We start from the raw sequence: 7,328 nt of genomic DNA, 5'->3' as shown, positions 1-7,328 counted from the left end.
CCGTTGAACAGGGGGGAATCGGTACCCCCTTGGGTGGAATCGGTTCCCTCCGAGCATTTTGTTATTTCTTGGAGCTAAACCATTCAGGGGGGAATCGATTCCCTCTGGGCAATCTGCCCATTTTGGTTTGATTTTAATTAAGAAATGATTTTTGACTCGATTAAGGCTCAAAATACTTTGTAAATTTGTTTAACATATTTTTTACACTTTAGTAAGGATTAAAAAGAATTTTGAAAGACTCTGAGTAATATTTTGATATTCGAATAATTATATCCAATATATTTTAGAAAACCTTTTGTAAAATCTTAAAATTCATTTAACTTAATTTGTTATATCGAAACATCAAAATATTTTCAACAATTATAATTCAAGAATAAAATAAACATTGTATACACAGACATCTTCTCGAGGCGCGTTTACTGATGATATATGAATATGATATGTTTTATTATATAATTAAGTCGATATTAAGAAAGGGAGAATAAGAAGTTTCCTCGTCTGAACATTTGCTAAGTATTGTATTTTTGGGATTTGCTTAGTTTGAATTGTCTCAAAAGCTTGATAAGCCGTTAAAAATCTTGAATACTATAAATCATTGTTTTCCCCTTATTGAGTTTATTTACCAAAATTTCTTCAGAAATCAAAATATTTAAAATGCCCTCAAGACCTAAATAATGGAATCGCTCATGTTATAATCTAATCTTAAATAACTCTAAAGTAAAAGTTCCTGAATATATTCTTCATGTATCCCAATCCTGGTTGGTCTCGAAGTATCAATTTTTGATTAGATCCATTAGTTATCAAATCCTTTTAATAGGAATCTCGTTTCTAGACTCATATCAGTCTATAGAACTTTCGTATTTCTCTTCCTGATAATTACCAAGTTCCTCAAAAAATTTATCGAATCATATAGAGTGTTCCCTATGCACATAGATATATTTTCTGATTTGAAAAAAAGTATGACTCTTTTATCTGAAATAAAAATATGATCTTTGATTTCTATTTTCTAATATTTAATATATTTGAGTCATGATTTTCTGATATTAGTGTTTAATTTGATTTAAATTGGGGTAATACCCGAAATCTATTATGGAGTCTCTGCAGGTCCAACTTCGATCAAGATGGTAATTTCTTATGGACTTAAGGTGGCTCTTGGGTAGGATTTTATGCCCACTAAGCGTAGGGTAAGACCTTATGGATCCTAAGGTACTCCCTTAGGATGGTTCCTACGCCCAATGGGCATAGGGTAAGTCCTTATGAACATAATGCACTCTCTCAGGTGGGCTCATACGTTTTCTCTAGGGTAAGTCTTTATGTACCCAAGGTGATCCTTTAGGTTGGATCTTTTACCCAATGGGCCTAAGTTAAGTCCTTATGGATGCAGTTCTGGGAAATTGCAAATCGATGTTCAATTGGAGGGTATTAATGTGATTTTAAATCTATTTTACTGAAATAATTACTACTATTTTTAAACTATATGTACACTTATCTATGATTTTGTTGGAACACAATAGACTCCCCAACTTAATCTCCTGAATCTGTCTCTATGAATGTTTCTTCTTAATTATAGGTTTCCTCCATATTACTAGAAGATTTAATTAATGAACCTCAGCTCATCATTAGAACCTGAATATGCATGGATTAATAAGAAAGTTTTATGTGTTACAATATATATATATATATATATATATATATATATATATAGTCTTTACCATTATTCGATAGTTTTGTATTGATGAGTTTTCCTAAAGCTTACTTTATTATTCACCATTTCAGGATAGAAAGAATCGATCTTGTGCAGTTATCAGTATCAGTAATGGGAGTTCATTTGGCGTCATATGCATAGTTCGATACAAGTGTAATTATGGGGCATGTAGGTCACATTTTATATGTATATTAAAGTTTGTAACTTGTTCTAATATTGATGTTATTGAATTCTGTTTTAATATATGAATGCTTTTCTAAGCTTGTGATTTTATTTTTATATTGTTTTACGATTTAAAATGGTTTAGCAAAAAAAATTATTTTCCTTGGATTTTTACCATGGGTCGTTCCGATTACCCTAATGTGATACCTCAAATCAAATCAAGACACCCACATTGACATGAGGGTGTTACAATTTTGATTTTAATTATAAAAAATTTTGAACCCATTAATTGACTTTAGTGTTAAAAGAGAATGTTGTTCTCCCTAGAGGTCTTGATTTTGAACATGTATCATCCTCATACTGATACGACTGACCCAATTCAATCCGAGAATCATATTAAGGCAACCAAAGTGACCCACAATAAAAATCCAAGAAAAAACAAAATTTTAAGAGATAAAATTAAAAACTATAAAACAATTTCAAAATAAAAATATAAGTTCAAGAATTATTTATATATATTAAATGCAGAATCCAGTATCAAAACAAGTTTTAGACTCAATATAAAAATAAATGTGACCTACATGCCCTTTAATTACACATGTATTTTACTCCACAAGCAACATTGAAGGAAATTCATTAATGATGTCAATACTACATAGAATCAATATGTTTACCCTGAAATATTGAGTAACAGAGTGAGCTTTGGGAAAGCTCAATAATACATAACAACCAAATAATGCTAAAGGACAAGTAGGTATACAGTAAATAATAAAACTTTCTTAGTGATCCAGACATATACAGGTTCTAATGATAAGTTGAGAGTTCATTAACTAATTCTTCATGAAACAGTCTGAAAACCTGCAGTTCAGAAGAAATATCTAGAGGGACCTATTAAGGAGATTTAGTTGGGGAGTCTAGTGTGTTCCAACAAAATTAGAAAAAAGTGTACAAATAGTTTAAAAATAATAGTAGTCTATCTAGTAAAACAAATTTTAAAATCATATTAATACCCTCCAAATGAACAATGATATGCAATTCCCCAAAACTACATCCATAAGGACTTACCCTAGTTGGAGCGTAGGAGCACACCTAAGAGGGCGCCTCAGGTCCATAAGGACTTACCGTATGCACAAAGAATATGAACCATCCTAAGGGAGCGCCTTAGGATCAATAAGGTCTTACCCTAGGCCCATTGGGCCTAAGAGCTTACCAAAGGGTTAACTTAAGTCCATAAAGAACTACCAGTTTGATCAAACCTGAATCTGTAAAGACTCTACGAATAGTATTCAATATAAATCAGATTAACAGTAAGCAGTAATATCAGAAATAATGAGCCAGATATATTTTGTACTAGAAAATAGAAATCATAAATCATGATTCATGTTTGATAAAAGAGTTATAGTTTAAAATTAGAGAAAACAATCACAGTTTCAAATCAGGGAAAATACCCAAATAAATATAGAACACATTAAAAGGTCTAATTTATTCTTCAGAGGTAGTTGGTAATTATCATGAAGGAAAAACAAAAGGTTGGATAGTATTGAATAGTTTTAAAAAATGAGATGCATATTGAAAGGGGTTTGATATCTAACGAATCTAATTAGGAAATCAAAAATAGCTACCTTAGGATCATTTAGGATTCAAATACAATATGAAGGTATTCTGGAACTCTTACATCAAAATTTTTTAAGATTCGAATATAACAAGAGTGATTTCATTATTTAGGCTATCAAGGGCATTTTAGACATTTTAATTATTGAATAAATTTTAATAAATCGGCCCAAAAAGGAGAAAAACTATGGTTTGTAGTATTCAAGATTTTTAACTACTAATCAGGCTCTAAAGTCAAGTCTAACTAGGGCTGACAATAGATCGGAGATGGATTGGGTGGAGCTTCATCCACCCCATCACCCACGGTCCAAATCTCCATCCACACCATCCATCACCCACCAAAAATTTCATCCATATCCGCTCCATCCATCATCAGTGGGTGGAGCGGGTGAAGCGGATTAGAAATGGATGATACTATGAACAAAACCTATTTTTACATCCTAAGCTCAAATTCTTCTAACATTCATAGAAACCAAACATTGATACTCAAACATTCATAGAAACCAAAACATGAACAATAAATTTTCATCAAAATCAAACAAAAACAAAATGGAACACAATTTATATAGTCTTGTGCACTATGTTTGTGATACATTTTTCAAGTGAATAGATGCATCATGTTTCACAGCGGGTGATGGGTCAAAACAATTTCATCCATATCCAACCCGACCCATCACCCGATCCATCCATCACCTGTCAATCATCCGTTTCACAGTGGATTTTCATCCATTTATTCGGGGTGGGTGGATAATCCACTCACCAATGGATAATTGCCAGCCCTAAGTCCAACATAGCAGATCCCATCGATGCTATACTTAACAAGTGTTCAGGAGAGGAAAATTCATAATGTCCATTTCTTAATAACGCATACAATATATAGTTAAAAAAGCAACCTTCACAAATCATCATTAAACGTACTTCGAGGAAATGAGTGTGTATACATGCAATATTTATTTTATTCCAGTATTATAATAGTATCAGGATTTTTGACGTACAAACACACATGTTATCAAATCCTTAATTCTATCATCAAACTTAAACAATGAAACAATAAATAAAGATATAGACAAAATGACAGTCAAACATTTCCAAACAGTAAAACTACATCAATAATTACAGTCAAACAATAATGTTCATACATATTACATTGATGCCAACCGCGTTCCGCTGTGAGATCAAGAATAAAAGATCATTAGTTTTCTCAAAGTAACACTAATAATCTATAACAAACATAAAAAATACTAAAATATTTGAGAAAAAACTATATATTTTTGAAGTGGACATCCCTCAAACTCGAATATCCGAAACATGTGATTTTAGGGATCCACTTCCTTCGATTAACGATAGGGCTCCACTTCCTTCGAATTATAAAAAGTGAAAATCCTAAAAATTTTGGTGAAACTTACTGATTTTAGGGTTCCACTTCCTTCCAAATGCTTTCACTTTTCCTCGTGAGGTTTGTGTTTTTGGTTTTCAGACTGGGTTTTTTCACAAAAGGAACTCGGGTGTTTTCCCCACAAAAATCAACTGTTTTTCCCCCTACAAAAGCAACACTAGATTATGGATTTTAGAACAGACGCATTTTGATTTTGGGTTTCAAGTCTTACTTTTGAATGAGTTTAGAAAAAAGGCTTAAGAAAATAAAGGATTATCGGTTTCTTCACTGGGTTTTCACCTCATTTTTTTGACAAAAACAAGAAACGATTTATGGGTTTCTTGACTAAGTTTCATGAAGCAAGAAATTTTATGAAGAATGATTTTGACGATTAAATTTTCTGATTCAAGGATTTGTTTCCCTATTTTTGGGTCTAGGATGCAATGCATGGCCTGTTAGATAAGATTCATTTAGGTTTTCCATAAAAATTAATTTATTTGTTATTATTTTTTTTATTTTCCTAGTTAGCAATTTAATCCTACTAAGAGTCTAATCATCACTAAAAAATGGGGATCGGAGAGCTTAACATTCTACATCGTCAAAAAAAACTAATGTCCCATCGGTCAAAGATGAAAAATATTGGTGAAATGATCACATTAAATATATTTTTTAAATTGGAGGGTCACATTGAAAGGAAAACAAAATGAAGAGCCACATTGATATTTTTTGAAAAGTCGAGGGCCAGGTACCTTTTGCCTAAAAAATAATTACAAAAATATATAAATAAATGTTTAGTGGGGGAACCTGTTAATTATTAGTTTTGAACATTTAATTATTTTAGTTATTAGAGTATTATTCTATCATGAAAACACACGAGTCGTTTAATTTAAAAAACATCTAGATTTCACTAAATCATTTTGTTTAATTAATAAAACATCCGGATTTCAACTTTCACTCACTTTTTTTTTATCAATAAACACTCAAATACACGATTTAATAATTAAATTTGTTTAAATTTATTATTATTATTTTTTCCTAAAACCAGACAGTTAGACATGTGATTATATAATTCCATATTTTTCATGGATTTTGTTATTGAATATCTTAAAAATCACTTCTTGGGTACAGTGAGAACAGTCTCATTTATTTATTTTTTAATTCTTAAATTTATCAGAATGATACTTATCAAAATCTTTTTGTGATACAAATTTGTTATTAATATATCAAGTAATTATCTTATCTTAAAAATACTCTTTAAAAAGTATATAAAATTATAAATTTCGGTGACCTGAAATTTATCAATTAAGTGTTAATATTGCAAAATTATTATGACAATTTAATCAAGCTTTATAAGACTTTTAATAATATCAATTAATAAAGTTTATTTTTATTAAAATGAAAACAATGGATCATTATGTTATTAATGTTGTAGAATGCACAGTAAATTTTAAAGGGTTCATATATATAAACCAAAATCTGTTATTAGGTTTATATATAAAAAAATTGTCATTAGGTTTGTAAGAGAAAATCGCTTGATTTCTTTCTGTCGCAACCGTCTTTCGGTTGGGCCCCGGAATTGGGCTTCGACTTAAAAAATGTGATTAGAGTCGCCACCGATTATTTATTTAAAAAAATAAATAAATAGGTTAATCGGATACCTTATATCTTACCTGATCTGCGTGTTACCAGAAATATGTCGGGCTCGGGGGTCGGTTACGGTCAAAGAAGGATTAAAACCCTTGAACCGCCCTTTCGGTACTACGTAATTTCCAATTGTCTTAATTAAGGAAATTGTAATTTTAAATTAAAAGGTAAAATATCGACCCAAATTGCTTACCTCTGATTGACCGAAAATGTACACTTTAAAAAAGTCAAAAATATGTTAGGAAAAAAATGAAAATAAATAATAAAGAAAATAAAAAGCCGAATGAAATAAATAAAATAAAGAAATTAAAGATACTCGATGAAAAAAGGAAACAAGGTAAGGGTAAAAATGAATACAACGGATAAAGCTAATAATAATAATATATACATATAGATACACGTGATAGATATAAATAAAATAAAAATAATGCACATATAATAATAATAAAAGTAAAATATATATAATAATATGCATTAAAAATCAATTTAAAAACTTATATATATCTATATAATGGTAATAATATAAATAAATAAAATGACTACGAAAATAAAAAAAATAAAGGACTAATATAGAAGAAAAAAAATATTGGGGCCAAATTCAGAATAAAACGGAGGAATTACATTGATTTAGGGACTGAATTGCATAGTTTAAAACCTAGAGTACCAAAACGTGAATCTTCCTCTTCTTGTTAAAAAACACGTGGGTCAGGAGATGACGTGGGTTGGGTCGCACGGGTTACACGGTTTTAGTATTTAAGTCAAACTTTTTTGATGAAATTCATTTCTCTCTTCTTTTCTATGCGAAATCCTCATCTCTCTCAACTTTCTATG

This window comes from Hibiscus syriacus, unplaced genomic scaffold (genome assembly GCF_006381635.1).
Source record: "Hibiscus syriacus cultivar Baekdansim isolate YM2019G1 unplaced genomic scaffold, ASM638163v2 tig00110151_pilon, whole genome shotgun sequence".
NCBI lineage: Eukaryota > Viridiplantae > Streptophyta > Magnoliopsida > Malvales > Malvaceae > Hibiscus > Hibiscus syriacus.
Note: the sequence above shows the minus strand (reverse complement) of the source record.